This window comes from Bos grunniens, chromosome 3, assembly GCF_055505025.1.
Source record: "Bos grunniens cultivar Pamir isolate PY7600 chromosome 3, Bosgru_T2T1.0, whole genome shotgun sequence".
Lineage (NCBI taxonomy): Eukaryota > Metazoa > Chordata > Mammalia > Artiodactyla > Bovidae > Bos > Bos grunniens.
Window position 1 is genome coordinate 115,424,741 of NC_141167.1, and position 23,426 is coordinate 115,448,166.

A 23,426-nucleotide genomic window follows, 5' to 3' on the forward strand; every position below is an offset into this window, starting at 1 on the left:
CAATTTCCTTCTCCAGGGGATCTTCCAGACCCAGGGATCAAACCTTCATCTCTTGTATTGGCAGGCAGGTTCTTTACCACTGAACCACTAGGGAAGAATAGGCACGTGAAAAGATGATCAACATTGGTAATTATTATAGAAATGAAAATAAAAACTACAATGATGTACCAATTCCCACTAGTCAGAATGTGTGCTTAGTTAGTCATGTCCGACTCTGTGACCCCATGGACTATAGCCCACCAGGCTCTTCTCTCCATGGGGATTCTCCAGGCAAGAACACTGGAGTGGGTTGCCATGCCCTCCTCCAGGGGATCTTCCCAACCTAGGGATCAAACCAGGTCCCCTGCATTATAGGCAAATTCTTTACCAGCTGAGCTACCAGGGAAGCCCTAGTCAGAATGGCCATCATTAAAAGTCTACAAATTATAATTGCTGTGGAGCGTATGAAGAAAAGGGAACCCTCCTACACTGTTGGTGAAAATTTATCAATAAATTGGTAAATTTATCAATAAATTGGCAGCCACTATGGAAAACAATATGGAGGTTTCTTAAAGAGCTAATGATAGAATTAGCATATGATTCAGCAAACCCATGCCTGGGTATGTATCTGGAAAAGACAAAAAAATCTCATTCAAAGAGATACATGTACCCCAATGTTCACTGCAGTACTATTTACAGTAGCCAGGATATGGAAACCACCTAAATGTCCATTGTTAAATGAATGGATAAAGGTACAGTATACACACAAATATACATACAGACATATACACACATGGCATACTATTCACGCATTAAAACAAGAATGAAGTAATGACATTTGCAGTAACATATATGCACCTAGTGGAGAAGGCAATGGCACCCCACTCCAGTACTCTTGCCTGGAAAATCCCATGGATGGAGGAGCCTGGTGGGCTGCAGTCCATGGGGTCGCTACAAGTCAGACACGACTGACCGACTTCACTTTCACTTCTCACTTTCATGCATTGGAGAAGGAAATGGCAACCCACTCCAGTGTTCTTGCCTGGAGAATCCCAGGGACGGAGGAGCCTGGTGGGCTGCTGTCTATGGGGTCGCACAGAGTTGGACACGACTGAAGCGACTTAGCAGCAGCAGCAGCAGCAGCAGCATATGGACCTAGAGATTATCATATAAGTCAGAAAAAGACAAATATCATATAATATCACTTATATGTGCAATATAAAATATGATACTGAAAGGTTACTGCCATGAGCTGTGAATGGATCTGGGACTCTTGGCCTCTAGAGGAGAGGATTTTGATTGGGACCAGAGATAATGCTTGATCACTCAGACTTGAGTAGTAGTATGCTACACATAAAACTTTTGTGTAGCAAACTTTTACTAAAGTGTAAAGGGATACAGAAATCTTCTGACATAGACATCAGAAGGGGACAGAAAGAGTGCCCCCTTGCTAGTTTTTAGTAAAGCATTATATACTTGTTAGCAAGCTGCTGCTGCTGCTAAGTCGCTTCAGTCGTGTCTGACTCTGTGCGACCCCATAGACGGCAGCCCACCAGGCTCCCCCATCCCTGGGATTCTCCAGGCAAGAACACTGGAGTGGGTTGCCATTTCCTTCTCCAAAGCGTGAAAGTGAAAACTGAAAGTGAAGTCGCTCCGTCATGTCTGACTAGTAGGGACCCCATAGACTGCAGCCTACCAGGCTCCTCCGTCCATGGGATTCTCCAGGCAAGAATACTGGAGTGGAGTGCCATTGCCTTCTCCATAGCAAGCTGCTAATCATAGATAAAAGAAACCCCTCAAAACTAAACAATGAATATAGTAAAGTTGCAGGATATAAAATCAACACACAGAAATCTCTTGCATTCCTATACACTAATAATGAGAAAATAGAAAGAGAAATTAAGGAAACAATTCCATTCACCATTGCAACAAAAAGAATAAAATACTTAGGAATATATCTACCTAAAGAAACTAAAGACCTATATATAGAAAACTATAAAACACTGGTGAAAGAAATCAAAGAGGACACTAATAGATGGAGAAATATACCATGTTCATGGATTGGAAGAATCAATATAGTGAAAATGAGTATACTACCCAAAGCAATTTATAGATTCAGTACAATCCCTATCAAGCTACCAACGGTATTCTTCACAGAGCTAGAACAAATACTTTCACAATTTGTATGGAAACACAAAAAACCTCGAATAGCCAAAGCTATCTTGAGAAAGAAGAATGGAACTGGAGGAATCAACCTGCCTGACTTCAGGCTCTACTACAAAGCCACAGTCATCAAGACAGTATGGTACTGGCACAAAGACAGAAATATAGATCAATGGAACAAAATAGAAAGCCCAGAGATAAATCCACGCACATATGGACACCTTATCTTTGACAAAGGAGGCAAGAATATACAATGGATTAAAGACAATCTCTTTAACAAGTGGTGCTGGGAAAACTGGTCAACCACTTGTAAAAGAATGAAACTAGAACACTTTCTAACACCATATACAAAAATAAACTCAAAATGGATTAAAGATCTAAATGTAAGACCAGAAACTATAAAACTCCTAGAGGAGAACATAGGCAAGACACTCTCCGACATACATCACAGCAGGATCCTCTATGACCCACCTCCCAGAATATTGGAAATAAAAGCAAAAATAAACAAATGGGACCTAATTAAACGTAAAAGCTTCTGCACAACAAAGGAAACTATAAGCAAGGTGAAAAGACAGCCTTCAGAATAGGAGAAAATAATAGCAAAATGAAGCAACAGACAAACAACTAATCTCAAAAATATACAAGCAACTCCTACAGCTCAATTCTAGAAAAATAAAGGACCCAATAAAAAAATGGGCCAAAGGACTAAACAGACATTTCTCCAAAGAAGATATACAGATGGCTAACAAACACATGAAAAGATGCTCAACATCACTCATTATCAGAGAAATGCAACTCAAAACCACTATGAGGTACCATTTCACACCAGTCAGAATGGCTGCAATCCAAAAGTCTACAGGCAATAAATGTTGGAGAGGGTGTGGAGGAAAGGAAACCCTCTTACACTGTTGGTGGGAATGCAAACTAGTACAGCCACTATGGAGAACAGTGTGGAGATTCCTTAAAAAACTGGAAATAAAACTGCCTTATGACCCAGCAATCCCACTGCTGGGCATACACACTGAGGAAACCAGAATTGAAAGAGACACGTGTACCCCAATGTTCATCTCAGCACTGTTTATAATAGCCAGGACATGGAAGCAACCTAGATGTCCATCAGCAGATGAATGGATAAGCAAGCTGTGGTACATATACACAATGGAGTATTACGCAGCCATGAAAAAGAATACATTTGAATCAGTTCTAATGAGGTGGATGAAACTGGAGCCTATTATACAGAGTGAAGTAAGCCAGAAAGAAAAACACCAATACAGTATACTAATGCATATATGTGGAATTTAGAAAGATGGTAACAATAACCCTGTATATGAGACAGCAAAAGAGACACTGATGTATAGAACAGTCTTTTGGACTCTGTGGGAGAGGGAGAGGGTGGGATGATTTGGGAGAATGGCATTGAAATATGTATAATATCATATATGAAACGAGTCACCAGTCCAGGTTCGATGCACGATACTGGATGCTTGGGGCTGGTGCACTGGGATGACCCGGAGGGATGGTATGGGGAGGGAGGAGGGAGGAGGGTTCAGGATGGGGAACACATGTATACCTGTGGCAGATTCATTTTGACATATGGCAAAACCAATACAATATTGTAAAGTTAAATAAAATAAAATTAAAAAAAAAAAAAAAAAAAAAAAGAAACCCCTCAAGACTGAGAGTTGCACCAGGCTCCTCTCCTACCACATGCATTCTGAGATAGAATTGGCAGAAGGGGAGTCAACTCTGGCCATAAACAATTGACATGAGTCTTGAAGAAAGGCAGATTTCCAAGCTAATGCATAACTTTATTAACGTAGCTTAAGAACATTTTCCTGAGTAAGATGTATTGTTTGCCGAGCCATTAGCAACTCAAGGTTTGAGAAATAGTTTCAGGTGAACCCAACTGTTTTCATGGCAACACAGGATCAAAGGAGCCTCCTTTAATCCTGTGTAGAGAAAAGAAAAAAAACAAACCAAAAAAAACAAGAGTCTGGCACTTGCAGCTTATTTCCTCCTCCTGCTCGGGGGACCCTGGCCTCCCTAATCATTAGCTCTTTCAATACAAATGAATTTATTTATAAAACAAACAGCCACACAGACATAGAAGACAAACTTCTGGTTACCAAAGGGAAAGGGCCAGGAAAGGATAAGTCAGGAGATTTGGATTAGCTAATACAAACTGTTACTGTTGTTTATTCATTCAGGGATGTCTGACTCTTTGCAACCCCATGGACTGTAGCCTGCCAGTCTGCTCAGTCCATAGTACTTCTCAGGCAAGAATACTGGAGTGGGTTGTCATGTCCTTCTCCAGGAGATCTTCCAGACCCAGAGATACAAACTACTATGTATGAAATAGATATATAAAAAGGTCCTACTAGATAGCATGGGGAACTATATTCAATACATGGTAATATAATGGAAAAGAATAGAAAAAAGAATGTGTATAGTTATATAATTTATATTTAACTGCCTCACTTTGCTATACCTTAGAAACTAACACAGCATTGTAAATCAACTATACTTCAATAAAGTATGAAGGAAATGAGGTCCAGGTTTGCCATTTTTATTTGGAGTTTAAAGAACATTGTGTCCATGCAGTATTAAATAAAAAACCTTTCTCTTTCTAGGAATGTACTATTTACCAGTAACAAACCAGGACTGGATAAACTGTGTTCAGCGGCCTCAGGGTTGCAGTTCCGTAATGTGACAGGGAAGTGTTCCTACTTACTGTACCAGCCTAGGGTCCAGATGAGCCTCAGTCTTAACAGGAGATTTTCCCAATCACTGCTCAGGGTGTACCAGATGGCCGAGGAAGTCCTCAGCCCAGAGTGGAAAATCCAGTTAACACAGCATTCTCCTCAAACCCAAATGACTAAGTTCTACACCTTTCACTCCAAAAAGGAAAATCTCCAATCGTGGTATTCTAGAAGGAAGATATACCCTTGTATCACCACACTCAAGGTTTTACCATTTACCAGAGATATCTTACAGATGAGACCAGACCAAGACCAGGACCTCATTTCCTTTACCACAGAACTGAACATGCCATGAGCCAATGATGCCCAGTCAGTGGCCAGCACTCCGGACATTTCCTAAGACAAAAACTCTGGACAGAATCAGAAAGCTGCCACCAGCTGGGGGCTGATGTGTCACATATGAAGTGCTCCCTTGGGACAGAGGTCCCTTCATGATCACCAAAAATTACTGAACCAAACTCGGGTCCAACCATCTATGTGCAGTAAAGCCAATCTACTGACACCAGTTGTGGTGAAGGACGGTACAACATATATTGCAGGGCACCAAGCAACTAGAATGGACAACTCATGCTGAAAACATCCAGACTCCCAGAAGGCTTTCAGGAAAGGAGTCTTAAAGGCAGTATAAGGGAGGTGGCTGCAGTGTATACATAATCAGCTTGTGCATAATTCTTGGATTGGTTGGTAAAAAGATGAATTTTCAAGCACCATCAACTTTCTGGTTTCAACTGGTCTAAAGTCACAATTATGTACCTACAGTCAGCAGTTTTCATCTGGTGGGGCTCTACTTCCCATAAAGCAACTTTAGGAATGTATGTCAGGACTTCATGTCTTTGAGGGAACTGGGAGTTCAGTGATTCTGCTATGTGGCTGGTTTATAGTCTAAACTGTTACCAGTTTGCCAGCCTAACAGCTATCCTTATTTCTACCTTTTCACATTTTCTACTCATTAACTCTTGAGCCAGCCTTTTGAGACTCAGAGGGAGCCCGTGAAACTAAAGTCAAAGCCTTTTTCTTCAAAAGACAGGGACACAGAGGCTTATATATGATTTCAAGATGTGGAAGCTCTCTTTTATAAAGGGCTGATGAGGTGGCCAAGTGGTTAAGGTGACACACTGCTAACCCATCGTGCTCTGCACATGCGAGTTTGAATCCCACCCTCATCGAGCTTTCCAGTGGTAGACTGTAACTTTGGGTTTTGCCAGGTGACTCAGTGGTAAAGAATTCACCTGCTAACACAGGAGATAAAGGTTTGACCCCTGGGTTGACAAGATCCCATGGAGAAGGAAATGGCAACTCACTCCAGTATTCTTGCCTGGAAAATCCCACGGACAGAGGAACCTGGTGAGCTAGCTACAGTCCATAGAGTCGCAAAGATTTGAACACGTTTTAGTGACAAAACACAACGTTAACTCACTTTATTTTTGGCCATCTACAACATAGTTCAGTCACATGAAAGGCATCAAAACTAGATTTTAAACTTCAGGGTAGAAATTGATGAGAAAATATCAAGTGACCAGTCAGAGATGGTGGTGGTGGTTTAGTTGCTAAGTTATGTCCAACTATTGCGACCCCACGGTAGCCCACCAGGCTTCTCTGTCCATGGGATTTCCCAGGCCAGAATACTGGAGTGGGTTGTCATTTCCTTCTCCAGTGGATCTTCCTGACCCAGCAATCGAACCTGTGTCTCTTGTATCTCCTGCATTGCAGGTGGGCAAGCTCAACCAGTCAGAGATTGCTGGTAGATTATTATTAGAATGGATCAATGATTGTATGTATAGGGATAGAAGTATGATGCCCAGATTGTTCTCCTGGGTGTTCAAACATGAAAATATCTACATAAACAAAAATCAAGATGAAAACATTGTAGTTAATGAAAGCATAGAAATCTGAATAAAACAGTAGTATTATAACAACCATCCTATACATAACAATTTAACAGCTTAAATAAATGACTTCTTTAGATATCTCAATTTCTATTCTTCTGACTTCTCTTTCACTTTCAACAGTTCAGCCAGTTGTTCAAAGGTTGCAGCAGCTTGGAATTAACTTATCTAGTTAAAACGTGCCAAGTCTCTGCAAGTATTAACAACTAGGGGTTTCTTACTTGGTTTGGTTGGAAGTATGATGGGAGGGAGAGAGAACTGACCTTGATCCAAAGCCTTCAGGCCTTCTTGGAGCTCTTGGTTTTTCTCTAGCTGTCATAGTCAGGTTATAAAGAACCTGCATCTATAAGATCAAGACCTTTCCCTTGTCTCCATAGAGATGAGCTCTATATGGAACAGCCATGCACCTAAGCTTCCACTCACTTTCTTTCCTTGGAAAATACCCTTTCATATTGAGCCTATGGGACTGGCCCCAGAATGGGATGATTATTATTTCCAGGAATTTTAGGTCTGTCAAATGCCAGTCTCTCTCATCCTTAAAGGAATTGGAGTAGGAGAAAGTAGGGGCTGAGTTCCATTCAAAACATCCACATCTGAATTATCCAAAAATTCATATTTCAAACAACTAAAAAAATCACTGATTTATTCAAGATAATAACCTTGGGACAACTGGCTAGTACTCTGGAAGAAAAAAGTTGTAGCCTTACTTCATTGCTGTAGCAGGAAGACTTTAAATGTGGGCATGATCTATGCTTATGTGGCAGAGTTGACCTAAAAGGATTATTCTGGATTATTCAAATGAGCCCAATGTAATCACATGAGACTTTAAGAGAACAAGAGAAGCAGCAAGTCATGGAGGTCAAGTCATGGAGGTATGAAGCTGCAGTAGATGCTCTCCTGTGGACTCTGAAGGAAGAAGTTACAATATTGTAGAAAGGGCCATGTGACAAGAGATGATGGGTGGCCTTTAGCAGCCAAGGTTAGCCCCCTACCTGACAACTAGGAATCCGAGACTTTGGATCCACCATGCAAGGAGCTAAATTATGCCAAGGGCCTAAGTGAATTTGGATTTGAATTCTACCCAGAGCCTCCAGAGAAAGACTTATCCAGCTAATGTCTCAATTTTAGTCCTGTGATCAAGCAGAGAATCCACTTGAGCTATGCTGGACTTCTGACCTACAAAACTGGGAGATACTGCATTTGTATTGTTTTATATTGTTAATTTTGTGACAATTTGTTACAAATCATTCCTTACACCAAATCCCAGATGGATCAATGATGAAGAACATAATTACAAAAGAATTAACACTTTCTGTACAATTATCATAAATAAAATCAAAGCACAAACAATTTGGAAAAGTATTTATAACACATATGGAGAGCCAGTGGGGTAACTAACCTAACTGCTAAAGAATGCAGTATGCAAACCAATAGTAAATTTTAAAGATGCTTAATCTCACCTGTATAAATGAACTTGAGCTTTAATTGAAAGAATATGAGTTGTCATCTTTCACTGATCATATTAGCAAACATAAACAGGTTTTTTTCAGCATGTGAAAGAACAGGTGTTTTCATGTAATATTATCTGTGATATACATTATGTACGTCTTTGAAGAACTGACAATATCTATCAAAATTAAAAATGCACATATCTTTAGCAACTGCACCTTTGAATATTTATCTTAAAGATACAACTCAAAAATATGTACAGAGTTATCCATGCAGGACCACCATAACTTATCTAAAACCTTAGGGCTGAATGTGCTTCAGAATGTAAAATTGCTTGGGTTTCAGAAATAAATAAGCACACCTGTGGCAGATTCACATAAATGTATGGCAAAACCAGTACAATATTGTAAAGTAATTAGCCTCCAATTAAAATAAATTTATATAAAAATAAATAAGTGTACACAATACAAGATTTTTGTAACAACTCTAGTGAGAGCTGAAATATCTACCTGTAATCAAATCTAGTAATGTGTTTGAAAAAGATTATGAAGTCACATTAAGTAGTTTAAAGACTATAGATAGCCTCATGTTAATTTAGCTACCAAATGAATGTGCTATGAATTTGAAGACTCAGTAAAAAACTGAGCTATCTGGGCTTTGGGATTGCAGATAAGGGATTTTAGACAAGAACATTCATTGCAGCATGTTTCTTTCCCTGTAATGGCAAAAGAGAAGAAAAAACTTAAACTTAGCTCAACTTTATTTAGTCTCCAGGGTCCTAGATAATTGTATCACATCCATAAAATGTAGTAAGTATTTAATGTAATAAAAGTATTGAAAAGAATGAAGTAAAAAGAATATAAGTAGGTACCGGGGTCCTGCCCCAGTGGATCCAGGAAATTCGAAGGGGAGATGGCTTCGGTGATCAGGATACGATAGAATTAAAGATATAAAGAGTGGTTAAATAAGGATAGCTCAGTGAGAAAATTCAGTGGAGAAAAGAGGCTGAATAACTTGGTTTACGTGGAAAGCCAATAAAATTCCAAGACAAGGAATTTGCATCACCTACGTAGGCTGCAGGTGTCCTCCTGTTCTCCCGAAGGAGAGGAGACACTAAGGCCTCCCCAGTCAGATCTTAGAATCCCAGGCAAAATTAGTAGGCTTGATGAGCCTCCACGATCCAGATGGGAATTTAGCCAGAAGGTGAGAGAAAGAACGACATGGGGAGACCAAGCTTCGGTGAACAAGGCCCGCACTTTATTTTCCAAAGTGGTTTTTATACCTTAAGTTGTGCATAGAGGATAATGGGGGAAGGGGTAGAGTCATGCAAGGACAGCAGTCCTTGATCCCTATCGAAGCCAGGCTTTTCAAACTTATCATATGCCAAAGTTTAGGTGATTTACATCATCCTCTGGCCAGGAGGCCTGTTAACATTTTATGACCCTTTCTTCAGAAAACTTATTTTTCTCTAAAGGTGATTATTCTAAAGTCAGGCGCCACCCTCCAAAAGCATTAGATAAAGTTGCATTCTTATAGGGCAAAGGTGTGGTGGGCCATAACAAGAAAAGAATTAACTCAAGGGTCCGAGGTTACAAACATTAAAGTTACTACTTACATTCCTATACACCAACTATATTAATCAATACACTCCCAGGGACACAGTAGGTAAGGGATATGGAAACTTAGCAGCAAACATTGGCCCAACAAGTGAAAAACCCTTCACCAATACAATTTCTAATCAATCTTTTACCTGCTCAAAGGAATCTGTATTTAGACAGTTTAGAACATCTCATGCCTCTCACGGTTGGGAGGCTCTGAACAATTACATGTGGCCGGAGGAACCTGTTCAGGCAGGCTAGAGAACTCCCAAAGAAGTTTGTGAACTAAAACACTCTTGTCACGCCTGGGAACTTTATTAACTGGAGTTGTAAATTAACTCTTTTTCAGAGAGAGAGATGGTGGTAGGGGACAGCCCCCCGTAAAGTCAGAGGTGTAGGTGAGAGCACAAAGCAGTAAAGTAGGCAGACTCTGGTTTTGGGGGTAGACGCTTGAGAATTTCCAGGGGGACTCCTGAGGCTCAATCCCGCCTTTGCGTATGCCGAGCCTCCTTCCTCATGACTTTGCCACGGGTGGAGTTCCTCACGCTGGCTCCCAGCAAGTAGGTATTTATGGATTGATGTTATTAAAGTGAATAAAAACAGATGCTGTGAAATATGTATATTTTGCTTTCATTTGCTCACACACACACACACACACACAATCTCTGGAAGGATCTACAGGAAACCTGGGTTTTGTGGTAATAACTGACTGTTCTCGGAAGAAGAGTGGTACATAGGATTTTGAATGCATTCCCCTTGTACTGAATTTGTAGTTTATATATTTTGTTTTATTTGCCAGTATGTATGGGCTGGCAGAGAAGGCAATGGCATCCCACTCCAGTACTCTTGCCTGGAAAATCCCATGGACTGAGGAGCCTGGTAGGCTGCAGTCCATGGGGTTGCTAAGAGTTGGACAGGACTGAGCGACTTCACTTTCACTTTTCACTTTCATGCATTGGAGAAGGAAATGGCAACCCACTCCAGTGTTCTTGCCTGGAGAATCCCAGGGATGGGGGAGCCTGGTGGGCTGCCGTCTATGGGGTGGCACAGAGTCAGACACGACTGAAGTGACTTAGCAGTAGCAGTAGTATGTACGGGATGGAAGAAGCACAAGCTGGAATCAAGATTGCTGGGAGAAATATCAATAACCTCAGATATGCAGATGACACCACCCTTATGGCACAAAGTGAAGAGGAACTAAAAAGCCTCTTGATGAAAATGAAAGTGGAGAGTGAAAAAGTTGGCTTAAAGCTCAACATTCAGAAAACGAAGATCATGGCATCTGGTCCCATCACGTCATGGGAAATAGATGGGGAAACAGTGGAAACAGTGTCAGAGTTTATTTTGGGGGGCTCCAAAATCACTGCAGGTGGTGACTGCAGCCATGAAATTAAAAGACACTTACTCCTTGGAAGGAAAGTTATGACCAACCTGGATAGCATATTGCAAAGCAGAGGCATTACTTTGCCAACAAAGGTCCATCTAGTCAAGGATATGATTTTTCCTGTGGTCATGTATGGATGTGAGAGTTGGACTGTGAAGAAAGCCGAGCACCGAAGAATTGATGCTTTTGAACTGTGGTGTTGGAGAAGACTCTTGAGAGTCCTTTGCACTGCAAGGAGATCCAACCAGTCCATTCTGAAGGAGATCAGCCCTGGGATTTCTTTGGAAGGAATGATACTGAAGCTGAAACTCCAGTACTTTGGCCACCTCATGCGAAGAGTTGACTCATTGGAAAAGACTCTGATGCTGGGAGGGATTGGGGGCAGGAGGAGAAGGGGACGACAGAGGATGAGATGGCTGGATGGCATCACTGACTCGATGGACGTGAGTCTAGGTGAACTCTGGGAGTTGGTGATGGACAGGGAGGCCTGGTGTGCTGCGATTCATGGGGTCACAAAGAGTCGGACACAACTGAGCGACTGAACTGAACTGATTGTTCCAGAAGAAAAAAATCTCTAGGATATTAAATGATTGGTTTATGGTATGGGGAGGGAGGAGGGAGGAGGGTTCAGGATGGGGAACACATGTATAATTTTTTTTTAATTAAAATTGAAAAAAAAAAAAAAAAGAAGAAGCAATGAACCAAAGAAAGCTTGGACCTGTTCTTAGGTTCAACCTCACTGAATTATTTCTATACAAAACAGCTGGCATATAAAAATAAATAAATAAATAAATGACTGGTTTATATTTAGTTTTTTCTCCAGGCCTCTACATTGAAGATGTCACTTTCCCTGATGGTGGATATTTGGCCAAATGACCCAGAGAAGCAGATAAAAAGAGAAACCAGCTGAAATGTTTTATGGAGGTTCAATTTTAAATGTAGGCATTTGAAGTGGATGACCTCTTCCACACCCTGGTAGTACATACAATTCCTTATCAAAATGCAGATTTTCTGCTTTTGCCTATAAATAAAGAAATCAAGAAAGTAAAGAGTATTCTCTAAGATGATGTGACTAGGAGTGTAATGGCAACAGAGGGAAAGAAGATGAAGAACTGGAATGTGAACTCAAATGACAGAGTGCCTTGATCTTTATGTTTGAGTTCAGTTCAGTTGCTCAGTCGTGTCCAACTCTTTGAGATTTCATGATTCATAGCACGCCAGGCCTCCCTGTCCATCACCAACTCCCAGAATTTACCCAAATTCATGTCCATCAAGTCCATCAATGGTGATGCCATTCAGCCATCTCATCCTCTGTCGTCCCCTTCTCCTCCGGCCCCCAATCCCTCCCAGTATCAGCATCTTTACCAATGAGTCAACCTTTCGCATGAGGTGGCCAAAGTATTGGAGTTTCAGCTTCAGCATGAGTCCTTTCGATCAACACCTAGGACTGATCTCCTTTAGGATGGACTGGTTGGATCTCCTTGCAGTGCCAGGGACTCTCAAGAGTCTTCTCCAACACCACAGTTCAAAAGCATCAATTCTTCGGTGCTCAGCTTTCTTCATAGTCCAAGTCTCACATCCATACATGACCACTGGAAAAACCATAGCCTTGACTAGATGGACCTTTGCTGGCAAAGTGATGTCTCTGATTTTTAATATGCTATCTAGGTTGGTGATAACTTTCCTTTCAAGGAGTCAGCATCTTTTAATTTCATGGCTGCAATCACCATCTGCAGTGATTTTGGAGCCCCCCAAAATAAAGTCTGACACTGTTTCCCCATCTATTTCCCATGAAGTGATGGGACCAGATGGCATGATCTTTATGTTTAAAGTGAAGTAAAAGAACAAGTGGAACAATGATTCAACATTAGGGAAAAGCTTTAGAAATAGGTTCATCCTGTGGTGGAGGATGTGTGTGGAAGTGACAGGGGAGATGTGTGGAACCACGTGGAGTCCAGGATGAAAAATGGCAGGTCCTGGGCTCTGCCCTGCCTCACAGCCAGCTGGGGTCTCTCTCCTAGAGCAGTCACTGGGCCAGGGGTTGCACAGTAAGCATGGGGATGAAGTGATGCAACCAACAGTAGGAGAGTAGAGCAGCCTGCAGACCATGTTACCTGCCCTGTACGTTCAGGTGTGACAAGGACTAAGGGCTGAGCTGTAGGCAGGGCCACTGAGTCAGGGAGAAGAAATAAGTCCTACTTACTAAACTGTGGTCTGTGGTCCTGCTGCTGGGTACTCAGTTTTCACAACCACCACACTAATGAGGAAGGTGTTTGTGGCCGTTAGGGAGGAGGTGAGCACCTTCTTTGATGCTTTTGAACTGTGGTGTTGGAGAAGACTCTTGAAAGTCCCTTGGACGGCAAGGAGATCCAACCAGTCCATTCTAAAGATCAGTCCTAGGTGTTCTTTGGAAGGACTGAGGCTAAAGCTGAAACTCCAGTACTTTGGCCACCTCATGCGAAGAGTTGACTCATTGGAAAAGACTCTGATTCTGGGAGGGATTGGGGGCAGGAGGAGAAGGGGACGACAGAGGATGAGATGGCTGGATGGCATCACTGACTCACTGGACGTGAGTCTGAGTGAACTCTGGGAGTTGGTGATGGACAGGGAGGCCTCAGATCAGATCAGTCGCTCAGTCGTGTCCGACTCTTTGTGACCCCATGAATCGCAGCACATGGCCTGGTGCACTGCTATTCATGGGGTCGCAAAGAGTTGGACACGACTGAGCGACTGAACTGAACTGAACTGAGCATCTTCTGGACCTCGAAGCGTGCATCAGTGAAGTTGGGGGATCTCGTGCCCAGTGGTTACCTCACCTGGTTGGGCTGAGATCCCACCACGTTCAACTCACCTTCCCTCACTGTGCCTAGCCCTGGGGAGCTCAAAGAATGTGAATGTGCATCAAACTGGACTCTAGGAACTGGATCCTATCGATAGATCACATAGATCCAAGTGTGATTGGATCCAAGAGCAACCAACTGGCCCTGACTCCACTCAGAGTTGTGGTCCTGATGCATATAGTCATGGTTTCTAGTCGTTTGATGTATGTAGAGCTTTTCTCCCCAAGCATTTGATAAAATTCAATATCCATTCATGATACAAAAAAAAAAAAAAAACCAAAAACCTCTTACCAAAGTGGATATAGAGGGAACATATCTGAATATAATAAGCTATTTATGACAAGCCCACAGCCAGCATTATACTTGATGGTGAAAAGTTGAAAGCCTTTCCCCTAAAATCTAAAGCACAAGGACACCCACTCCCACCCTCTATTCAATATAGTTGATAGGGAAAAGGTAAATCTGTCATTATATGCAAACGGCATACCATGTAGAGAACATTCTAAAGACTCCACACAAAACTTACTAGAATTGATAAACAAATTCAGCAAGGTAGCAGGATGGTGGGTCAGCTGGTAAAGAATCTGCCTGTAATACAAGAGACCTAGGTTTGGTCCCTGGGTTGATCCTCTGGAGCAGGGCATGGCAACCCATTCCAGTATTCTTTCCTGGAGAATTTCATGGAGTATATTCATGGGGTCACAGAGTCGGACAGGATTGAGTGACTTTCAGTTTCACTTTTCAGCAGGATACAAGATTACCATACAGAAATCGGTTGCATTTCTTTATATTAACAATAGAGAGGGAAAGCAAAATGATCCCTTTTAAAATTGTATCAAAAATACTTACAAATAAACCTGAATATGCAAGTGAAAGACTTATATGCTGCAAACTATAAAATATTAATAAAGGAAATTGAAGATATGTCAAAGAAATAGAAAGATAGCCCACACTCTTGGACTGGAAGAATATTGTTGAAATGGCCATACTACCCAAAGCAGTCTATAGATTTAATGCAATCCATACCAAATTACCCATGGTATCTCTCACAGAACAAAAACAAATAATTCTAACATTTATATGGAACTATAGAAGACCCAGAATTGCCAAAGAATTCCTGAGGACAAAGAACAAAGCTGGGAGGTATGACTCTCCCAGATTTCAGACAATATTACAAAGCTACAGTAATCAAAACAGCATGGTATTGTCATAGAAACGGAAAAGAATAGAGAATTCAGAAATGGATCCCAGACACTTATGGTCAATTAATCTTTGACAAAGGAGGCAAGAATATACAATGGAGAAGAGGTGGTTTTTCAACAAGTATTGTTGGGAAAGCAGGACAGCCATAGTAAATCAATGAAGTTAGAATACTCCTTCTTACCATACACAAAAATGAACTCAAAATGGCTTAAAGACTTAATTATAAAATATACGACATCATAAACTCCTAGAAGACAACATAGGCAAAACATTCTGAGACATAAATCACAGTAATGTTTTCTTAGGTCAGTCTCTTAAGGCAATAGAAGTAAAGCAAAAATAGACAAATAGAACCTAATCAAATTTATAAGCTTTTACACAGCAATGGAAACCATAAACAAAGTGTAAAACTGACTTATGGATTGGAAGAAAATATTTGCAAATGATATGACCAGCAAGGGGTTAATTTCCAAAATATACACACAGCTCATACAACTCAGTAACAACAAAAAAAGCCAAACTAATTTAAAAAATGGGCAGAAGAGCTCAACAGATATTTCTCCAAAGCCATACAGATGGCCAATAGGCACTTGAAAAGATGTTCACTATCACTGATTATTAGAGAAATGTAAATTAAAACTACAATGAAGTATCACCTCACACTGATCAGAATAGCAATCATTAAAACTCTACAGATAAATGCTGGAGAAGGTGTGGAGGAAAGGGAACCCCCACCCCCCACATTGTTGTTGGGAATGTAAATCAGTGCCACCACTATGGAAAACAGTATTTTGTTGTTCAGTTGCCTAGTCATAGCCAGCTCTTTGAGACCCCTTGGACTGTAGCATGCCAGGTCTCCCTGTCCCTCACCATCTCCTGGAATTTGCCCAAGTTCATTCATTGCATTGGTGATGCTGTCCAGTCATCCCATCCTCTGACACCCTCTTCTCCTTCTGCCCTCAATCTTTCCCAGCATCAGGGACTTTTCCAATGAGTCATCTGTTTACATCAGATAACCAAAATACTGGAGCTTAATAGGCTTCCCTGGTGGCTGAGATAGTAAATAATCTGCCTGCAATGCAAAAGACCCAGGTTCTATCTCCTAGATCCTTTGGAGAAGGGAATGGCAATGCACTCCAGTATGGAAAACAGTATGGAGGTTCCTTAGAAAACTAAATATGGAGTTAACATACAATCCAGCAAGCCCACTCCCTGACATAAATCCAGAAAAAATCACTAATTTCAAAAGTTCCATGCATCCCCATTTTTATAGTTGCACTATTTACAGTAGCCAAGACATTGAAGCAACCTGAATGTCCATTGAAAAATGAACAGATAAAAAAGATGTGGTATATATACACAATATTATTCAGCTATAAAATATGAAATAATGCCATTTGTAGCAACATGGATAGTCCTAGATATTATATACGAAGTCAGACACAGAAAGACAAACATCATATGATATTATTCATGTGTGGAATCTCAGTTCAGTTCAGTTGCTCAGTTATGTCTGATTCTTTGCTGCACCATGGACTGCAGCACACCAGGCCTCCTTGTCCATCAACAACTCCCGGAGTCCACCCAGACCCATGTCTATTGAGTCAGTGATGCCATCCAACCATTGCATCCTCTGTCATCCCCTTCTCCTGCCCTCAATCTTTCCCAGCATCAGGGTCTTTTCCAGTCAGTTCTTCACATCAGGTGGCCAAAGTATTGGAGCTTCAGCTTCAACATCAGTCCTTCCAAAGAACATTCAGGACTGATTTCCTTTAGGAAGGACTGATTGGATCTCCTTGCAGTCCAAGAGACTCTCAAGAGTCTTCTCCAACAGCACAGTTCAAAAGCATCAATTACTCGGTGCTCAGCTTTTTTTATAGTACAACTCTCACATCCATACATGACTACCGGAAAAACCATAGGCTTGACTAGAAGGACCTTTGTTGGCAGCTGTCTAGGTTGGTCATAACTTTTCTTCCAAGGTACAAGCGTCTTTTTATTTCATGGCTGCAGTCACCATCTGCAGTGATTTTGGAACCCAAGAAAATAAATTCTGCCACTGTTTCCACTGTTTGTTGTCACAGCAAACACCCTCTTCCAACAACACAAGAGAAGACCGTACATATGGACATCACCAGATGGTCAACACTGAAATCAGATTGATTATATTCTTTGCAGCCAAAAATGGAGAAGCTCTATAGAGTCAGCAAAAACAAGACCAGGAGCTGACTGTGGCTCAGCTCATGTGGCTCAGCTCATGAACTCCTTATTGCCAAATTCAGATTTAAATTGAAGAAAGTAGGGAAAACCACTAGACCATTCAGGTATGACCTAAATCAAATCCCTTATGACTATACAGTGGAAGTAAGAAATAGATACAAGGGACTAGATCTGATAGACAGAGTGCCTGATGAACTATGGACAGAGGTTTGTGACACTGTACAGGAGACAGGGAGCAAGATCATCCCCAAGAAAAAGAAATGCAAAAAAGCAAAAAGGCTGTCTGTGAAAAGAAGAGAAGCCAAAAGCAAAGGAGGAAAGGAAAGATATATCCATTTGAATTCAGAGTTCCAAAGAATAGCAAGTAGAGATAGGAAAGCTTTCCTCAGTGATCAGTGCAAAGAAATAGAGGAAAACAATAGAGTGTGAAAGACTAGAGATCTTGTCAAGAAAACTAGAGATACCAAGGGAATATTTCATGCAAAGATGGGCTCAATAAAGGACAGATATGATATGGACCTAACAGAAGCAGAAGATATTAAGAAGAGGTGGCAAGAATACACAGAACTATACAAAAAAGATCTTCATGACCCAGATAATCATGATGGTGTGATCATTCACCTACAGCCAGACATCCTGGAATGTGAAGTCAAGTGGGCCTTAGGAAGCATCGCTACGAACAAAGCTAGTGGAGGTGATGGAATTCCAGTTGAGCTCTTTCAAATCCCAAAAGATGATGCTGTGAAAGTGCTGCACTCAATATGCCAGCAAATTTGGAAAACTCAGCAGTGGCCACAGCACTGGAAAATGTCAGTTTTCATTCCAATCCCAAAGAAAGGCAATGCTAAAGAATGCTCAAACTACTGCCAATTGCACTCATTTCACACTCTAGTAAAGTAATGCTCAAAATTCTCCAAGCCAGGCTTCAACAATATGTGATCTGTGAACTTTCAGATGTTTAAGCTGGTTTTAGAAATGCCAGAGGAACCAGAGATCAAATTGCCAACATCCATTGGATCATCGAAAAAGCAAGAGCATTCCAGAAAAACATCTATTTCTGCTCTATTGAGTAGGCCAAAGCCTTTAACTGTGTGGATCACAATAAGCTGTGGAAAATTCTGAAAGATATGGGAATACCAGACCACCTGACCTGCCTCTTGAGAAATTTGCATGCAGGTCAGGAAGCTACAGTTAGAACTGGATATGGAACAACAGACTGGTTCCAAATAGGAAAAGGAGTACGTCAAGGCTGTATATTGTCACCCTGCTTATTTAACTGATATGTGGAGTACATCATGAGAAACGCTGGGCTGGAAGAAGCACAAGCTGGAATAAAGATTACTGGAAGAAATATCAATAACCTCAGATATGCAGATGACACCACCCTTACGGCACAAAGTGAAGAAGAACTAAAGAGCCTCTTAATGAAAGTGAAAGAGGAGAGTGAAAAAGTTGGCTTAAAGCTCAACATTCAGAAACCTAAGATCATAGCATCCAGTCCCATCACTTCATGGGAAATAGATGGAGAAACAGTGGAAACAGTGGAATCTCAAATAGGATACAAATAAACTTACTTACAAGACAGAAACAGACTCTCAAACATAGAAAACCAATTCGTAGTTACCAAAGGGGAAAATGTGGGGATAAACTAGGAATTTGAGATTAACTGTTACATACTGTTGCTGCTGCTAAGTCGCTTCAGTCGTATCCAACTCTGTGCGACCCCATAGACAGCCTCCTACCAGGCTCCCCCGTCCCTGGGATTCTCCAGGCAAGAACATTGGAGTGGGTTGCCATTTCCTTCTCCAATGCATGAAAGTGAAAAGTGAAAGTGAAGTCACTCAGTCATGTCCAACTCTTAGCGACCTCATGGACTGTAGCCCACCAGGCTCCTCCGTCCATGGGATTTTCCAGGCAAGAGTACTGGAGTGGGGTGCCATTGCCTTCTCCGACTGTTACATACTACTATATATAAAATAGACAAACAACAAAGATATACTGTATAGCCCAGGGAACCATATTCAATATCTTGTAATAAATTCTAGTGGGAAAATTTATGTATATAACTAAATCACTTTGCCGTACACCAGAATCTAACATAGTGTTGTAAATCAACTATATTCAATAAAAAAAGGAATGAAGTTCTGATTCATGCTGTTTACATGGATGAGCCTTGAAAAGGCCACATATTTATGATTCCATTTATATGGAATGCTCCAAATAGGCAAATCTATTGAGACAGAAAGTAGAATACTGGTTTCCAGGGCTTGTTGGGATGGAGGAACAGAAGATGACTGCTAATGGGTATAGGTTTTCAACAAAATTTTTCTAAATTTAAATAGTGACTTTTATGAATACACTAAAAAGCCTTGAATTATACAGTTTAAAAAGGAAAAATTTATGGTACGTGAATTATATCTCAATTAAAAATTTTAAAAAAGAGTGAGACCCTACTCTTTGGTTCTCTTTAAGAACAAACAATTTTGTATAATCCTCCTCCAGAGGTTCTCATGACGGAGATGGATTGAGACGTTTTCTGTGCCACTGTGGTTTTTAACATGGAGCATGCAGCACCCTTGTCCATCAGTCCCATCAGCTCAATTCCCACTGTTAGTTTTACCTGGGGCTCCTGTTGGGAATTTGGAATTGGGTGCCTTAAGTCCGAGGGAGCCTCCGGGCTTCTGCACTCATCAGCACATTCCTCTTTTTCTACCATCTGAGAGGCTCCCATCGTTCTTCTGTTTTCTTTCTTATGAAGTCTTGGGAATTATTTTTTCCAATGCCCTTCCTCCTCACAGTAGGTACATCATTCCCTCCTCAACAGTGGCTTACCTTTTCATGTAACTTGCCTTCCAGCAACCTAATGCCACCCCCAGGAAAATGGCAATCCTAATGGGCGGTTTGTTGTGTGTGGAGATAGCAAGCACATCATCTACCTGGCAACTATGCTGAGGCACAGGAGCTTTGGGTCTGCCTAGGAGTTCGCCTGGGCCCACGATTCTTCAGGGCAGGTTTTGGCTGTGTCGTATCCAGCTGGCCCTGATTGCCAGTGGGGGTTCTGTGTGTAGCTGTATCAAGGAGGTTTGCAAGGCTCAGTGTTGGCTGCGCTTCTCCATGTTGAAGACCAGTTCTCACCAGACTTATATTGGAAGATTAGTCAGTGACAGCTGTGCAGCATGAGCTGCCTTTGACTTTTCTAAATTCAGTATTGAGCTGGCTCACTCAGTCTGACCCAATAATCTCATTAAACTGGGGATCCAGCACCTACTTCCTTGGTGGAGCTCGATGCTTATGGGCTGAAGGCAGAGTAGGCCCTCAGATAAGGACCTTGGCAGGCCTTGTGATCTTTCCAACTAAATAAGTCTGAGGTGGAGAAAGAAGTGTGGATTGATAGAATCCAGCTGGCTGGCCACTTACATTTAGCCTTCCTATAGGACAATGGCATCAGGGAGATTGCCCTGTTCCAGGAGTGGCTCCTGGCCCCAATGGGGTGCCCTGTTTGGTCTTATATAGTGATACCAGATTAAGTCTCTGTGCCCCAGGATCTAACAGGATAGTCTCATTGATCCTTACAAGGAGGGTGAGTCGGATCACTTCCTGAGCCCCAGTGTTGGGACTGTGGGCTGTCGTCTATGGGGTCACGCAGAGTCGGACATGACTGAAGCAACTTAGCAGCAGCAGCAGCAGGAACTGGAGGTGGTGGAAGGGGTGAATATACTGGCGTAACAGCCAGAGCAGCTGGGATAGCCAGCTCAGCGTTAGGAGTTAAGGTTTGAAGCAACCTGTCTTCACCCTCGTTCCCTTCCTTTTCTTAAGCCCCTGATGTAACAGCACGAATGCTTCCACATAGTGGATTTTTATCAGTCTTATCTGCTTTCATTTTTTTTTTTTTTACAAAATAGCTCTAACTTCAGGATTGTAGAGAGTCGTTCAAAAGCCACCATTCCTCCTAAGTAGAAACTGATTTCCTCTAATCATCTGTCTTGGCATCAACTGTGCTGAATTCCGGGCTGGGCTTTTGGTCCCTTTAGGAACTAAGTGGGACTTTTCTCCCTGGGAAAGTCCCACTCTCAGACAAAAACAATTTTTTTTTTTCTGTTCCTTCCATCCATTTGACATCAATAAAAGTTTCAAAAATCACAAAACTGACTTGGCTATAACTGGAGAAATGGTACCAAAACAAAATGAAATGAAATACCCAAAGGATAAAACAGAAAACCGTAAATGAACCCTCAAGTTTGGTCTTGGAGTTTTACATATACCCAAAACTCAGGAGACCACAATGTAATTAACACAGCAACATGGTATATGGGGGTCCCAGAATAACCCTGCCTAAACCCTTTGTGGAGACCAAACACTTTGTTCATCTTCCTCTCAGTCATGTGTTCAAAGCTGGGTCATCAGGGCACTTATCTCAAATGCACCGCAGAGGGATTTCTTTGGGGGTAGTTGAAACCTTCGTTTTTCAAAGACAGAAATGCAAGACAAAATACAAATGGCACGCACAAATGCTAGCATCCAAAGTAACAAGTTGGGTCACAAATCAGGTAAAAGTACAGCGATTATTTCCTCTCCCAACAGGGTAAGTATTAGTATTAGTCGCTCAGTCGTGTCTGAATTTTTGCGACCCCATGGACTGTAGCCCGCCAGGCTCCTCTGTCCATGGGATTCTCTAGGCAAAAATACTGGAGTGGGTTGCCATTTCCTCCTCCAGGGGACCTTCCCAACTGTACATAAAGGAGACTTCATTAATGTGCATTAGAGGATACCCCAGGTTAACTGTCATAGAAAACTGTCTCTTGAGCCTTAAAATTCTATACCAATTCTACACCTCTGGTTGGCTGAGGGTACCTCACTCAAATTCAAAACGAACCGGCTCATTCTAAAGAAAAAAGCCCCGAACAGAGAGAAGTAAAGTTTCTGGCTCTACATACCAGAACGACTTACCCTCTTATATGGAGCTGGTCGACTCCCCAACGTTAATTCTTTGCTCCAGCTCCAAGAACTGGCGCAGCCAGTGCTGCTTCAGGGAACTCTGAAAGGAAAATCCTCAAGAAAGTGGTCCCAACAGCTGCTAGGGCCTTACCTGAAAATTCTCCTATGGGGGCTAGCTAGCCATGAACTGCGATTCCTTTGGCTGACTTCACCAAATTCGTTACAGAGTCCAAGATCATACTGCCCTCTGCTCAACAGGCTAATAAACTGAGAGATGAACTATTGGGGCAAATAAGAGCAATTTTATTTGGAAAACCTGCAGACTGAGAGAATGTTAGTGTCACAAAACTACCTTCCCTTTAAGTTAGAAGTCAGGCTTCATTTGTACTCAAAGGCTAAAGTCCTGGCTCCAGCCAGGAGGGGATGTGTTAATTTTGTCCTTCCTGCAACCTTTCACAGGTGGGCCTGGCCAGGAGGCTTTCTGTGAGATAAACAAAACTATTTTAGCTTAATGCTCATTACCTGGGAGGCAAGGTCCCCAGAGATGGGCCATTATGTATAATTTAAGTTTATAGGCAACATCCCTTTAGTGATTAACTTGAAATAGAACTCAAAGTTTCTTCCCTACTACAATCTGATGATATTGTATTCAATTCCCTTGGCTATCTTGCTTTGAAATGTGCAATGCTGCTTTTTCCCCCCGTTGCTGTTGTTGTCATAACCTTGTATGACTTTCTAGCAATAGCTAACAATATTATGTTTATGTTTCACTTACAGTTTTTGGAGGTTAGACTGTGCGTTAAATGCCAGAATCATATTTAATCCTCAGATGAACACGAAAGCATTTTACTCTGACCTCTTTTCAGGATAACTTCTGTATTCTAGACATATTCCCTGGAGGGAAAGTCTTCATTTTTCAGCATAGTTTTGTCCTTGATTTATGAAATAGTGGTGATAAATGTGTGGGGATGTTGAAGAGGGTAAAAGAGTAGGAATAAGTATTGCCATAA

The 23,426-nt window shown here is 41.5% G+C and overlaps 1 long non-coding RNA gene across 2 annotated transcripts in view; it reads right to left on the reverse strand.

Annotated features, from left to right (window-relative positions):
* LOC147377059 (uncharacterized) overlaps positions 1 to 22,562 on the reverse strand; it is a 44,036-nt gene extending 21,474 nt beyond the window's left edge. For both annotated transcript variants that reach the window (XR_015161306.1, XR_015161307.1), the window contains exon 1: positions 22,429 to 22,562. This is a non-coding gene — a long non-coding RNA (uncharacterized LOC147377059). The remainder of the gene's footprint in view (positions 1 to 22,428) is intronic.
* Positions 22,563 to 23,426: the final 864 nt, after the last annotated feature.